Here is a 13,253-nt window from a genome sequence, read left to right as displayed (position 1 = left end):
AATATACTCTTTTTATAAGGACATCTGTCATATTGAATTTTGGCCCACCCTAATGACTTCATTTTAGCTTAACTACCTCAAAACCCTATCTACAAATAAGGTCACATCCTGGGGTACATTCTGAGGTTAGCAGGCCAGCATATCTTTTGGGGGGACACAATTCAATCTATAACGATGATGTTCCAGTCACTATTGCTGTGTAACAAATTATCCCAATATTTAGTGGCTTAAAACAACTATTTTATTATACTCATGGATTTGGTGGATCAGGAATTCAGACAAGGCACAGTGAGGATGCTTGTCTCTGCTTCATGATGTCTTGGGCTTGGATGCCTGGGTGTGACTCGACAGCTGGGGCTGGCATCATCTGGTGGCAATTTTCACTCAAGTGTACGACTGTTGATGCTGGGGCTTTAGTTGGGGCTATTGATGGGGCCAGTTACTTGGGCCTCTCCTTGTTGTTTGGGTTTCCTTGCAGGATGGCACCCTCAGGGCATTTGGACTTAACCATACATCAGCTCTTGCTTCAAAAGAGGCTGTGAGCAAACAAGCTCTATAGCCTCTATGGTCTAGCATTGGAGTCATCTCATTTCACTTCCACCACGGTCTATTGGTTATAAGGGCTTGAGGGGAGGGGAATTAGACTACCTCTAGAGAGGGTAGTGGCAAGGTTCTATAGGAGTATGTTGAACAGATGTTGTTGAACAGATGTTGTTGTATTTTCTTTAGAAAAATACATCTGTCACAGTCGATCAACCGGTGTTCCTTACAAATTAAATTTATTTTGAGCTAAACTCTTACTCCTCCCTCCCCCTAATGATCTATTATTTTCAACTTCTCTGCTTCTATCAATGTTACAATAAAGCTGAAACTTTGTTATTATCCCTGACTAGGGCAGGCAGAGTCTACTGCTGTAATTTTACAACTACTATTTGATGAAACATAGGAGAGTCAGAGTGAATAAAAGAAGAAAAGCGCCCTTCCTGAGGAGTAGGTAATCAAGAATTTATTTGATTTTATAGGTATTTTTTGAGTATCTACTGTGTACCTGGACAATGCCAGCTGCTGAGGATGCAAAGTTGAGTAATGCAGTATGTGTAATGGTTAAAAGCACGGGATTCCATTAGCTTTTATCATCACCATCATCATCATGCCTTCAATTTATTTCCTGCTCTCTGAAAGCTTATACTTTAGGGCTAAAATTATGGCTAAGGCACTCTGGAAAATGGTTTGGCACTTCCTGACAAAGTTAAACAAACATTTGCCACATAACCATCCATTTCATTCCTAGGTATTTACCCAAGTGAAATAAAAACCTTTGTTCACACAAATACCAGCATGTGAACATAGCAGCTTTATTCATAATCTCCCCAAATGGAAACAATCCAAATGTTCCTCAACTGGGGAATGGATGAACAAATATAGTGCATACATACAAGGAAATACTACTCAGCAATAAAAAAGGAGAATACTGAAACATGCAACAGTGTGGCTGAATCTCAAATGTATGATGCTAAGTGAAAGCAGCCAGTCTCAAAAGGCTGTATGCTCTATGGTTTTATCTATATGACATCATGAAGCGAAATTATAAGGAGAGAAAACAGAACAATGTTTTCAGGGGCTGGAAGTAGGTGTTAGGGCTGACTACAAAGGATCGTTGGGGGAACTTTTGTGGGCAATAGGACTATTCTGTACCTTGATTTTAGTAGTAGTTATACACACCTGTATAAATGTGTCAAAAGTTGCAAAGCTGCATACTAAAAATACTAAATTTACTATAGGTAAATTATACCATATATATAATTTTGTATATGTATATTTTATACACATATAAAATTACCAGCACAGGTGGCATAGCATCAGAGATGTGGCATGATAAGCCACATCAATAACACATGATTTAGGCTTTTAAAGATGAGCGGGAGTCATGCAGGTTGGTGAGAAATGGCGTAAGTGTTGGGAATGGCATCATGACAAGAGGGAACAGCATGTGCAAAGACTAAAACAAATTAGCATATTTGAGGACCTTCATACATGGGCATATCCGGAGCATTAAATTAAGGGGACAGAGGAAGGGGAGGGGAGCAATGTGGGTGATTCTAGAGTTCAGCAGAATGGGACTGTGAAGGATCTGTTCAAGATTCTGTGTTTATAACAAGCGTCCAAGTGAGGCTGATACTGCTGGTCCGTTGATCACTTTGAGCAGCAAGAGACAGCATAAAGGTCAAGGGAGAACGTATTTCTGAAAGTAGGGAGTGGTCAATCACAATGAAGACGGGAAAACACTAAGTCAAGATGAGGACTGAAAAATTCCAGTTATCTACCTGTAGGTTGATGTGTCCTTAGAGCAAGCAATTGGTGGATGGGTCAGTATAGAAGCCACATTAGAATGGTCGATGATTGCTTGCCCGGTGTGGGAATCAGGAAAGTGCTTATACACACCTCTTCTGTGCTGTTTGGCTTTGAAAGGGAACAGAGAGGTAGGGAGGTTGTTGGAGGGGGAATTGGAGTTTTTAACATTAACTTTTAAGATGAAAGACATTTGAGTATTTTTAAAAGCTAATGGGAAGGATCCCATAAATAAGAAAGAGGTTGGAGGCACAAGGAAAGAACGGGATGACCTGAGAAGAGTAGAGCTGCCAGATGTACCAAATAAAAATACAGGGTACCCGGACTTCCCTGGTGGCGCAGTGGTTAAGAATCCATCTGCCAATGTAGGGGACACAGGTTCGAGGCCTGGTCCAGGCAGATCCCACATGCCGCGGAGCAGCTAAACCCGTGCGCCACAACTACTGAAGCCCAGGCGCCTAGAGCCTGTGCTCCACAACAAGAGAAGCCACCGCAGTGAGAAGCCCACGCACCGCAATGAAGAGTAGCCCCTGCTCGCCACAACCAGAGAAAGGCCGCGCGCAGCAACGAAGACCAAACGCAGCCAAAAATAAAGTTAAATAAATAAATAAAATATAGAAAAAAAATACAGGGCGCTCACTTAAATTTGAATTTCAGGAAAACGATGAATAATCTTTTAGTGTAAGTTATGTCCCTGATATCGCTGGTGGCCTGTATTTCATTTGGCAACCCCCAATTGGGAGATTTTTAGGTCAAAGAATTATAGTCCCAGATGCACTAGGACGGAGCTGGAGCTCTAAAGTCCTCCCCTGCTGTCACATTCCAAGAATCTAGAATGAATTCTCAGTTTTTCCGGAATCGTTAACAAGCAGACAAACTGCTTTGAACCTCAGCTTTTGTCACTTCCCTATTTTCTCTAGGATGGCAAACGGGCAGGAAAATGCTGGATGAAAACCTGTTTAAAAGTTCTGGTGTGGAAAATCAGCTCCTAAATGATGCAGAGCTTTTTGAACTGCCAATGGGCTCTGGATTGGGCGCAGAAGACGGTGAGTCACACGGCGCTTGGCCCAGCTCCAGCTCTGAACACCAACTCTACTCAACTCAAGGGCAGGCAGGGAGCGCCGGCCAAAGGACTCGTAGGCGCTTGCGCCCTGCCGCGGCCCCGCCCTCCTCCAGCCTGACATCCGGGGCTCGGGCAGGGGCGTGCCCGGGAAAGAAGGGAGGGAGGCTGCGGAAAGGAAGGATGTCGTGGGAGGCTGGAGAAAATGGGAGGGAGGGGAGGCGGGGCGAGGGCAAAGCAGGGGGCGTGGCGGAACGAGCACGCTGTCACGTGACGTGCGTGGGGACGTGTCGGCCATCTTGTGTTGTTGAGGCTGAGGACTGACTTGGGTTCTGAGAGACTCCCTGTCCCGGACCGCAGGTAACCAGTGACTCGGTCTCGCTCCCCAGCCCGGCTCCGCTCCGCGCCCCGGCTCCGCCGTTCCGCCTGGGTCTCCCGGGCCTGCCGCCCGCGCTCGCCTCCCCGCCGCTCTGGCCTGACCCGGCCCAGCCGCATGGACACCCCCAGGCCGCCCGGCAGTCGCCGCGGCCGGCTCGGGCGTCAGGCGAAGGGACAGTTCAGGTGCGGGCTCGGAGTGACTCCCCGGCCGGGGGCAAGCCGGGCCCGGGCGCGTCTCGGCTGCCGAGCTGGAGAGCCCCTTCTTCCGGGGCCCGTTGGCATCGCAGTGGGAGCCGAGGAAGGGAAGAGGGTGGTGGGATGGCCAGTGTCAGGCCGGCTTGCTTAGGGCCAGAGGGCTCGCCTTCTACTACCTGGTCCTCGGGGCCAGCCACCCGCCCAGCCTCGGGGTGCCCGGGGTAACAGCTGCTGCGGCCAGACAGCTGTTCCTGCCCGCGCTCCTCCCCACACCTGGCCTCTGGGAGATGCGCCCTTGCCTTCCTCGCCGAGCATCTGCACTGGGGAGATTCCTTCCGTGGCGAGAGGACTGGGTCTGGGCCAGGCCTGAAGCCAGGTGGATCCATGATCGGAACCTGGGACGGAGGTTGGGAAGGTAGAACCCATGGCAGCTTTGGGATCCGAACATTCACATTAGGTTGAAATGGGCATTAGCCTTAAGTGACAGTATTTCCCCACGAAGCACTCAGAATATTTCAGTTTTGTGGCTGAAACATAAACCAAGCGACCAGAGAAGGGGGGGTGTCAAGAAAGCAGGTTGTGTGGCTGTGTTTGGGAAGCAGTAACGTTGCTTTGCATTTATCTAGCACTGTTGTTTTTGTTTAAATTTTTTCTTTCCTTGAAAGAGCACTTAAGCACACCTAATTTCTCTGTAAGAAAGGTAAGTATTTCAGTTTAACTTGCAAGAAATTGAGGAAGGGGCCAGAACCTGTGAGCAGATTCTTATCCAGTGTTGTATACCTTGGATTATACTTAGTCAATGTTAAATACCTTGGATTATAGGCAGTTTTGATTCCCAGTTTGTATGCATGGAAGATATTCTTTCCTTACATAGTATTTCCTTTTTAGAATCTAGTGATTTTCTAGATTAAAAAAAAATTGTCATCCTTTCTGAACATTAACTTTCATCTTTCTAATATTTGCAGCTCTGGCCTTTCAGAGTTTGTCTGTTTTGGTTAGAACACAAAGCGTTGTCTCATTTGTTGGTGTTTTTATGTGTTTTAACTAGTGTAGCAGCTTTCAGAGTGCTCAAATTGGAATATGTACTTTCCTGTTACATCAAATGTTACCTCAGTAGAAGACACTAGGAAAAAAAAGTAAAAGTGGTATGTATCTGGAGAAATGTCACACAGTCTTTTTGACATTTACTACTGGGGAATACAATGGTGATGGTGGTGATTCACTAGAAAAGAAAGGACTTTGAACCTTTTCTATACCGGACAAAGCATTTTTGGATTTTGAGACTGAAGAGGGAGAAGGGACTATATGCTTCCATTCATTTATTCTTTCATTTGTGCATTTGTTTGAAGAATATCGAGATCCTACTACACTGGTGGGTGCTGGGAGCAAAACAGACCAAAAATTCCTGTTTCCATGAAGCTCATTCCTAGACAGATAAATACATACTTAGGTAAGATATATAGTGTAGTGATAAGTGATGTGGGAAAAAAATGAGACAGGGTAATAGGATAATAGGGAGCTGGGGAAGGGGTTAATTTTAGGAGGAGTGCCCTGGGAACGCCATGGGGAGAAGCTAATATTTGAGGGAAGACCTGACACAGGTAAAGGATCTATTCCTGTGGCTCTCTGGAGGAGGAATGCTCCAGGCTAGGGAAGCGAGGGCAAAGACCCTGAGGCAGAAACTGAAGTAGGAGCCGATTGTGTGTGGCTGGGAAGAGTATGGAGGCTAAGCCTAGCCAGAGAGGCATGATCACTAGGGAACCTAGTAGGAAGTGTGTACCCAGCTCACTGGTTCTAAGATGAGTGGGGTTATTCAGTTGCCCTGGAGTCTTCTTCCACATCTCTTTCCTCCAACATGACACCCTTCCCCTCCCCCAATTTGGAAAATTCAGGATGCTCATATAATGTATTTCAGGAAATTGTCATGAAATAGCTTTCTCAAAAGTAAAAGTTTTTAAATGAGATTGATGATAAAAGGATTTTTCAAAAGAAATTGCTTTCTAAGAAGAGGATCTTTGAATTACTTCAGAATATTTGAAAATGTAGGGAAATGAATTTCCTTTGAAATTTAGGCACAGGTCATTAAGGAATATAACCTGGAAGAAGTGTATTAACTCACGTTGTTTTTAATGGTAAAGAATTCCTCTTAATGATTTCTGTGTTGTCCAGCCTAGTTTTAAGTTCCTCAGGGACTGTTCAACTAACTTGTTTGTATATCTTTTATAGCATTTTACACGTGTAGAACTTTCTGTGCTGAGTTTTTTATTCCTCAGCTTTGACCTTTCAGACTAGTTCTTCAATTAATTTTATACTAGTAGACTTTTTCTTGGAAAAAATTTTTTTATGATTTTCTGTCAGCTTATCTCCATATTCTTATTACTGAGCTTTCATAAATGTCCTCTTTCATTTTAATTCATCTGAGGAATTTAATATTTTGGCTTTGAAATGCTTTTGTTGGTGAGTTGCATATATGAAAAAGAATTTGTCCTGGCTTGCCTGAAAATCATGAGAAGTTAGGAATTGCGACTTCAGGGTGTGAGTGGAGCTCCTTGGCCAAGAGGAGGCATAGTGATGCTAGTGAGGAGATAGTGTTTTAACGAATTGCATTTCTCTCTCTTGTTCCTTTGGTGAGTTTTTGAAATCACAGTTCCAAATTATAATGTCTTTGATGTCATATCAGCTCATTTGTTCTCATGACTCTGCGTTTTAGTATTCCATATGTCTATATTTTTGTTGACCTTCACACTGGAAGATGACACTATTGATAGTGATTGCTATCTGGGAGAACCATTTTGGGTGACCAGATTATTACTGTCCTGTTTATCCTTGCCCTTCTAAAGGATCTTTGATTTGTTCCATTTTTTAAGACTGACTTCATTTGCCATTCTCTGTTAGCCCCTGACGACTAAATTTTCAGTACTGTTTTATTCTATTTCTTATAGATTATAGTGGGACCAGTCTCATTAGGTTGAATCTACAGCCTATGTTGGTGTTAATCCAGGTATATTAGAGGCAAGTTCAATGTCTGTTTTCTTCAGCAGTTCTAATAGACTTAACATTATTTGGTGATTGTTGTAAAACTCTGAACCCAAGTTTTTTTTTCGTCCTTAACCCCCACTAGGATTTTATGGTGATTAAGTCCTAATATTTCCATTCATTTTTAATGCCCTGAAGAATTGCTTGTCTTTAAAAATATAAGTAGATTTTTATTCCACAGTCAAGTACTTATAGTTAGACTCCTAATATTTCTTGACCAGGATAGCATTTTATCATTTTTTATGCTCCCAGATAACTGAGAAATATATTAGATTAATTATATAGGAATACAGAATGATACCTTTGTTGGATTGCCCATAATTTTATTTGAGGTTGAGGGAGAAGAGGGGAGAGGTTTGAAAAACAAAAGGATATTCTCTTTTTTAAAAATAAATTTATTTATTTTATTTATTTATTTTTGGCTGAGTTGGGTCTTCGTTGCTGCGCTCATTGTGGTGGCGTTCTCATTGTGTGCGTTCTCTTCGCTGCTGCGTTCTCATTGTGGTGGCTTCTCTTGTTGCGGAGTACGGGCTCTAGGCGCGCGGGCTCTAGGCACGTGGGCTTCAGTGTTTGTGGCACGCAGGCTCGGTAGTTGTGGCTTACGGTCTCTAGAGTGCAGGCTTAGTAGTTGTGGTGTACGGGCTTAGTTGCTCCGCGGCATGTGGGATCTTCCCGGACCAGGGATCCAACCCGTGTCCCCTGCATTGGCAGGCGGATTCGCAACCACTGCACCACCAGGGAAGCCCCAAGAATATTCTCTTAAGTGGCCAAAATTAATTTTATAAAAATAGTTTCAAAGTATGATACACTTCCTTACCTCAAGTAATTAAGGAACACAATTTTATATTTTCTTGGTAACTACAGAGTTTCATTGAAATTGAACTTTATTTATAGTTATAATAATAGGAGATACCCTAGAGCTTATTCTCTTGAGTTAGGCCCAGAGAAGAGTTTTTATTACCTAGTTCTCCCCTCTTTTGCTTCTGCTTGCTCTTATAAAAAGTAGAGTGCAGGACTTCCCTGGTGGCATGGTGGTTAGGAATCCGCCTGCCAATGCTTGGGGACGTGGGTTCAAGCCCTGGTCCGGGAAGAGCCCATCTGCTGCAGAGCAGCTAAGCCCACGTGCCACAACTACTGAGCCTGCGCTCTAGAGCCCACGAGCCTAGAGCCTGTGCTCGCTGCAACTAGAGAAAGCCCATGAGCAACAACGAAGACCCAACGCAGCCAAAAAATAAAAAGTAGAGTGCAGTGGATAAAGTTGGATGACCTTTTGGACATTGTAACATGGCTACTTTTTTGAAAAATTAAATCAGAGGTGGAAGTGGCTTTTTCAAGTTGCTTTCTTGCTGTTAGTAAAATTGTCAACTTTAATTTTTAGTTACTGTTTTTTGACTTTTTAGTAGCAGCCTTCAAAGCATCATTTGATTTTAGCTAAGAAATCACTTAGAGCTGTTGTTTCAGTCCACTCCTTGTCACTTGAAATGTCACCATCTTGTGGATTTTTAAGATATTGTCTCATCAGAGCATTAAAAGAAGGTTGTGATTTTGCAGCTGAAAGCACATCTGGAGCTTTGCTCCTTGGACGTTTTGGCACTGGTCACACCTTGGGGCTCATTGATTATTTGCATAAGATACATGCTGTATTGCCGTCTTGCTAGCTGTCATTTTTCTATCAGATATGTTAAAAAAGTTAATACCAAATCCCTGTAATGTAGTTTTGGATGAAAACCCTAAATAATCATTTCCTGAAACCCTATGGTGGTGCTCATTTTTTAGTTTCATCAGAATCACTTAGAACTTCGGTTAAAAATATATATTTTTCAGTCCCATTCCAGAGCTACTGAGAGAGACGCTTTAGATGTTAGGACAGGGTATATAGATTATAAGCATATCAGGTGATTCTAATATTTTAACCAGGTTTGGAATCCATTTCTTGTAAAGCATATTCATGATAAAAATTACGTTTCTAACGTTTCCTAAGAGATTGCTGAGTTATTTACTTTAATACTTTTATTATTTGCAGTGTTAAAAGGACCTGAATAAAGTCTGCTCAAACCTCCTGCTGTGAACCAGCAGAACTTTTGAACAGGTGAGTTTTGAAGGGAAGCACAAAGCCTGAGGGCTTATGCAAACAGATAATTTTTGCTTTTAAGGCTCCGGTTATTTTTGTCCTATTATTTCTCCTGAAGTTATAGATAGAAACAACTTCTCTGGTACCACTCAGATCCCTTATGAACCGTGAGAATAATCATACCCTTTCTGCATTGATCCTGGTGTGAATTTGTGTCTTAAATTGTCATAATGATTTTTTGATGGTATGAAACAGGAAGAGGAGTGCTTTGAGGGGAAGGGTAAGGAGGTACCTGAAGGCACCCAAGAGCAGCTGGCTTCATGAAGGACATGAACCAGAAACCCCATGGGAAGCATTCAGGAGACACGGTGGTCCAGAGAGCACTTTTCTCCTTGCTGGCTAGTAGGTGTCATCTCTTGTCTCTTTATATCTTGCTTTAGTTGTCTTTCCACACTCTGGTCTTTTCTGCTTTAACAAAAACAGAAGAAAATTGCTACTTCATTCTTGGAGCCACATAGAAACTCAAGCTCTAGTGCCACTAGCCAACTGGTTATTAGCTCAGTGTCCCCACTTCAGATTCCTGGGAGGGAAAATTTGATTGGTTGAACTTGGTCCAAAGTTCCATTATTGGTCCAATTAGTGTGGCCATGGGGTTGGGGTCTTGAAAGGTCCCACTCCTAAGAGTGGGGGCAGGTCTCAGAGGAGGTGGAATGTAGCCTTATTGAGGCAGAATCCCACAGAAGCTTCTAGATGTTTTTCCTTTTCCTAGAAAAATGCCTGTATTCTTGTCAGTTTCAATTTCCATGTCCTGAAGAGTTAAAATATATGCGTATCTTTTCGGTGAATGAGGCCCAGTAGGTCTCACCAAGCATTCTTGGAACTTCCTAGTGCAGTGTTTAACAAACCTTCTTGATTTGGGGGTTCAGAGGACCATCTAGGGTAAAGGCTTAGTAAATGAACATAAGCAAATAAGACACTTAGTTTGTGGAAAAATTCATTGTTTATTTATTTTTCATTGATTGCTGTTAAAATTTTAATTTCTGTGTACTTTTTACAGTATTAAGTAACACTTGATTATGAGGAAGCCATAGAGAATTTGAAGGGTAGGACTTCTATATATGAATCTATATTCACATTATTTGAATGGTAGCAGGGACTTTCACTTTTGGGAAAGGATCAGGGAGACAGTATAAACTTTTGTATTACATGTTTTTGTATACTAGAATTATTAGGTAATATTGAGGCAAACTTTTAAAAAAATTATTTATTTTTGGCTGTGTTGGATCTTCCTTGCTGGGTGCGTGCTTTCTCTAGTGGCGGCCAGCTCCTCATTGCGTTGGCTTTTCTTGTAGCGGAGCATGGGCTCTAGGCACACGGGCTTCTGTAGTTGTGGCTCGCGGGCTCTAGAGCGCAGGCTCAGTAGTTGTGGTGCACAGGCTTTGTTGCTCCGCGGCATGTGGGAACTTCCCAGATCAGGGCTTGAACCCTTGTATCCTGCATTGGCAGGCAGATTCTTAACCACTGCGCCACCAGGGAAGCCCTGCAAACTTTTTTTTTTAATGGAGCATTTTGAAGTTCTCTTTATTTTTGTTTGTAGCTTGTATGTACTTGGTAGCATCTAATTGCTTAAGTCATTTTTTATAACTCACATCTTGTTATGTTAGTATATCAGTGTATCCAGATTTTGACGCAAAGCATAGGAATTATTAATCAAAGTGATCTATTATAGAATGATGTATGGAATGACAGACCACAGATGTGACCTCCTATGATTTTTTTTTTTCCAGCCAAGGTTTCTTTAGCAGATTGCAGCTAAATTGATTTATAAGGTGGAAGAGTCCTTTCTCATGTTGTACATATTCTTTAATCTGGATGTTGAGGTAAAGCATATGTAGGGCTTTGTGAGGCTTAAAAAGATTTCCACACAATCAGTGTAAAACTTTCACAGGCTCTGGGCATCCCTCTCTGGAAAAGATTGGCTTGTGGTGAGATTATCAAATGATATGGTAATGTTTATGGCATTGTAATTTTTCCTTGAATAGTTAAGTGGTTGCTAATTTTATTCTCCTTTCACCAAAAGGGGGGAAAAAAGAGAAACATTTATATATTGTTCAGAAGCAGTGGGGAGAATGGCAGTAACAGTAATAGCTTTTTCTTGTAGTGATATTGTGGCCAGTATGTTCTTTGGGAACAAAGCTCCTTTTATTCTAGTTGTCCTGAACCTGGAGGAAGTCTTGGGAGCTCTGGCCACTTCAGTATTGGTCCTTTGCTTGCAGAGACTGACAAAGAATTGGCAGAGGTACTGTCTTGGTACTTAATAATTGGCAAATCATGGCTCAGTCCTTGAAGAGATGGTTACATCCAGATTTCATGATTAGCCCCTTGGGAATTGAGATGTTGTTACCCAAATCGTGGCCAGTTGAGTAACTGGATGAAGCCATCTTGCAAGATCAGTGGGTCAGAGAGCCTTAATTCATGTTCTGGAATCTGACACTCTTTATGTAATCTTTCATATTACTTCTGTCATTGGTAATGAAGTTTCTGATAGTGTGTTATGAGAAGATATACTCTTCCTCAACTAGAGAGCTCACTGTATTGCTTAAGTGAGTGATGCAGAGGGGTAGAAGTTGGAGGATAGTGGAAAAGAGAAGGAGATTGGAAAAAGGAGAAAAAGGACTTCCACAAAATGAATTCCCCTGAAAATTGCAAGGAAATGGGGAAAAAAAAAAAAGGTAACCATGCAGTTTTGAGCACTATGTCAGTATGTAGAGAAAAAGCTTGTGGCTATTAAGCAGAGAAATGTAGGTTTAATTTTCTGTCATTTACTACCTGTAACTTTAGATAAATAAGTTAACCTCTTGGAGGCTTGTTTTCCTTACTGTAAAGTATATCCCATGGTGATTTGGGAATTAAAAGTAAAATGCCCAATACAATGCCTGGCACATAGTAAATAAATGGTAGCGGTTACGATTGTTATTGCTATGTAAATAGATACATTTTGATTGTAAAGTGTCATCTTTATAATTTGAATAGAGGCCTTGGTGGGTTCTGTTTTTAAGTCTTCTGTCTTTTTTTTGTTTTCAATCCAACAAATATTTGAATACCTTCTTCGTTCCAGGTGCTGGGCTAGCCATAGTGGTGAGCAAAACACCTGTCTTCATGGGACTTACATCCTAGTGGTAGAGGCAGTCAGAAGTCATATAAGTAAATTTCAAAATGTGGAAAGTTTCTCTGTCCTTGGAAAAGATACATTTTTAAAACCCTAGATATTCTTTGAATAAGTGTCCTATTTGGATCTTGGTGTTCTTGTTGTTAGGGATATTTTATGCCTCTTGATATGCTTTCCAGGGTATGTGTGTTCGTTTTATGTTAATTTATGTATTTCTTTTATTTGTCATTTTTTCCTCTTTCTCTGAGATAGATGTTCGCAACTTTTTATCTTAGGACTCCTTTACCTTCTTAAGAGTTAGAGGACCCCAAAGAGCTTTTGATTTTTCAGTTATATCTATCTTTATGAGATTGAGAAATTTAAAATGGTCTATTAATTTATTTAAAAATAGCAATAGTTTCTTTACATGTTAACATAAATATATTTTTAATGAAAAATACCTATTTTCTAAAACATTTCTAAAAAAATTTGCTGAGAAGAGTGACACTGTTTCACCTTTTCACAAATTGCTTTTTATGACTTGCTTTGTAGAAGGCAGCTGGATTCTCACAGCTGCTTCTGCGTTCAACCCGTTGCTGTTTATTGTATTAGTTGAAGTCTGTGCAGGAGATTTATCCTCACAGAGATGTGTATGTAGTTGGAAAAGGGAGGAATATTTTAAGAGCTTTTTCAGATTATTGCAGATTTTCTTTGATATTACACTAAAATTAGACAAGTAGTAGTTTATAAAGGTTAGTTGCAATGTGAAATTTGAATTATATCAGTGCACTTTTATATTACATTACATTAAAATCTGTTGGTTTATCTTGTGCATTAAATGGATATTTTATATTATGCAGTATCAAAAAAACACATTCATTAATATCAACATCCATCAGAAAAGCCGTTACTTATTGGAAAGTATAAGTACTAGAAAAACTCGTCAAGCTCATGGTAATGAATAGAAGTTTTCTAAAATTTTAACTTTTGCTTGAAAGCTCAAGTTTTATAATTGG

The 13,253-nt window shown here is 41.3% G+C and overlaps 1 protein-coding gene across 8 annotated transcripts in view; it reads left to right on the top strand.

Moving 5' to 3' along the window:
• The first annotated feature begins 3,675 nt into the window (after positions 1-3,675).
• The window catches only part of GIGYF2 (GRB10 interacting GYF protein 2), a 126,600-nt gene continuing 117,022 nt past the window's right edge, over positions 3,676-13,253 (top strand). For 3 of the 8 annotated variants that reach the window (XR_002174011.3, XM_019923516.3, XM_019923509.3), the window contains exons 1-2: positions 3,676-3,769; positions 9,042-9,107. The gene's annotated coding sequence lies outside the window, so the exon portion shown is untranslated. Of the gene's footprint in view, positions 3,770-6,924; positions 6,995-9,041; positions 9,108-9,469; positions 9,492-13,253 lie in introns of those variants that run through there. The other 5 variants (XM_073807101.1, XM_073807100.1, XM_019923512.3 and 2 more) reach the window with 5 other exon arrangements.

Source organism: Tursiops truncatus, chromosome 7, assembly GCF_011762595.2.
Source record: "Tursiops truncatus isolate mTurTru1 chromosome 7, mTurTru1.mat.Y, whole genome shotgun sequence".
NCBI classification, from domain to species: Eukaryota; Metazoa; Chordata; class Mammalia; order Artiodactyla; family Delphinidae; genus Tursiops; species Tursiops truncatus.
Note: the sequence above shows the minus strand (reverse complement) of the source record. Positions and strands in the feature narration are given on the sequence as shown.